This window comes from Sinocyclocheilus rhinocerous, unplaced genomic scaffold, assembly GCF_001515625.1.
Source record: "Sinocyclocheilus rhinocerous isolate Xijiao unplaced genomic scaffold, SAMN03320098_v1.1 scaffold393, whole genome shotgun sequence".
NCBI lineage: Eukaryota > Metazoa > Chordata > Actinopteri > Cypriniformes > Cyprinidae > Sinocyclocheilus > Sinocyclocheilus rhinocerous.
In genome coordinates this window covers 166,511-169,135 of record NW_015654520.1, presented here as the reverse complement: position 1 = coordinate 169,135, position 2,625 = coordinate 166,511, and positions in this window count along the sequence as shown.

The following is a 2,625-nucleotide window of genomic DNA, read 5'->3' as shown; positions in this document are numbered from 1 at the left end:
CCTGCTGCACCCATGGTACGGCAGCAAAGTTCCTTGATTATTACGCCGGAATGAGACTACAGAAGAGTCAAGTTTTAAAGGGGTCATATGATGCGATTTCAATTTTTCTAAAGTCTCAAATCCAAAGAGATATTCTTTATAAAAGTTAAGACTCGTCCAAAAGTCCACGTCCTCCTAAAATGCCTCGTTTAAACACGCCTCCACATGTCTACGTCACTGTGTGGGAAGATTTGCATAACGCCGCCCAAATGTTCACGCAAAGAAAGAAGGCGTAACTTTTATTCTCGCTGTAGTATTGTTGCTGCCGCCATGTCGTGAAGGCGCTGTGTGTTTCGTTGTGAAAGCGAAACTACTTTGTTTGGTCTTCCAAAAGAGGACGATATCTGCTTCCTCATGCCTAGAGCTGATCTGTGCTGGTTGCTGAGGAAAAACATCAACTTCACACTGTCAATCACCGGATCGGCTTTCACCGTGGACGAAGCAGAGTCCACCCCGGGGTCGTCACATGTGGTTGCCGCAAGCCTCCTTTGTCGAATCCACACGCTTGAGGTATTCGTCCAATCACAACGCACTGGATAGCTGGCCAATCACAGCACACCTCGCTTTTTCAGACCGATGAGCTTTGTAAAAATCGCCGCGTTTCAGAAAGGCGGGCATAGAGGAGAAACAATAATGTACAGTATGTGGAAAATAATGTGTTTTTTGAACCTTAAACCGCATAAACACATTGCATTACACCAAATACACAAAATAATGTTCTTTTTAGCAACATCATATGACCCCTTTAAGATTTGAAGTACACTACATTCAGTACAGTTAAGCACACTTTTTCTTTTCACAAGAGACCTTTCAGTTAAAAGCTACAGTACCTTCATTAAATAGTTGCCCATTGTCAGAATATATGTCACCGTGGTTTTATTGTGTTCTCTTTAAACACCAGCTATTACAAAATATGATTACATTGGAATTTTAGTTTGATAGAAATGACAATTAAAAAAAAATTTTTTTTTATAGAGCCATAATTAACAAACCACTGCCAGAAAAAAACAAAAATTTTTGTAATGGGAATTTTGGCTCAAAACTTTACTAAGTCCTTATAACTACAGTCCCACCTGTAAAAGAGTAAAAAAGCGGCATTCCTTACGGTGCACTCAGTGTCCGAATTCACTACTCGTTTTCATTCACTCCTTCTAGTGAACTGAATTAGTGACCTAATGTAGGGAATAGTGAATGAGGGTATAGGGGGCGATTTCGGACACAGCCAATGTAACATTTCCACAAAGCTCATAGTAAACTCGCACACCAACTTTGTTGAGGAACACAGGATGCCTATACAATCATACAACTGACTCTGAGATGTAACTTCTGAATACAAATGAATGCAATTCAACGATAAAGATATTAACCCACTTCGTGTAATTATGGAATGTTTTGATCATGATAAAACTGACCAGCTTCAAAATGCTCTGCTTCAGGATAGTGTGTGCTGTTTTATGATGTTCATTGCGATGGAAAGACTCTTCTCAATTATTCATTGTTCAGTTTGCTGAGAACAGAATGCATCCCAAAATAGAAAAGATGGTGGCGAGTGTTACAGGATGCAATTTGCTGTAGCCTCTTCAAAGAAATCGCATGGTTAACTGCAGTTAGTTTGATGGATAGTTCACTGGGAAAATCTTGATAGTATGATAAAACTACAGAAAACTCCAGTAAACCTACGCTGAAGGAGACTAGTAAGCAAAGCCCAAGCAGTCATTAACTGAGAGTGTTGTCTATTAATATAAAGTTTTGTCCAGTACCTTCAGTAGTATCATCTTTTGTATGACCTGAACTTGCTAGACCTAAATGTACTTCATATGTTGCTGAGCATTTTGTGACCTTCATTTATTGCTTGGCATACAAACGTTATTCAGGAGTCATAATTGTGTGCCATTTCATAAACAGTCAGAACTTCAAACCTGTTGTGAACCACAAAACTAATATGGGCCTGTTTGTTGAGATTAATTAGTTTAAGGTTACTGGTGAAAAGTGAGTAAAAGTCTGAAGCAAACTCGTGAGGAATAGATGATTATATCATCATAACACGTCACTGACCCAGTGTGTTTTGTCTGATCGGGTGTCATTTTGCAGAACTGATGTTAGGCAGGTTCTGTACGTATGTTTGAGGTCAGTGTTGTAACTCAATACTAGATCTCAGATCATCTCGCAGTGTTGACACTGACTGTGGATCAGCTCTTCTCTTGAATGCACAGGCTTTAAAGGGGTCATATGATGCGATTTCAAGTTTTCCTTTCTCTTTGAAGTGTTACAAGCTCTTGGTGCATAAAGAAGATCTGTAAAGTTGCAAAGACTAAAGTCTCAAACACAAACGAAGATTTTTAACTCAAACCGTTGCAGTCTGTCAGTCATATAATGGAAGTGAATGGGAATCACGGCTTTGAGAGTCAAAAAAACATACACAAACAAAACCAAATTAAACCCTGCGGCTCGTGACGATACACTGATGTGTAAAGACACGAGATGATCGGTCTGTGCAAGAAACTGAACCGTATTTATATCGTTTTTTACCTCTGATTCACGCAATGTCCGAACTGTTGACACTCCTAATTGAGATTGTAGATAGAG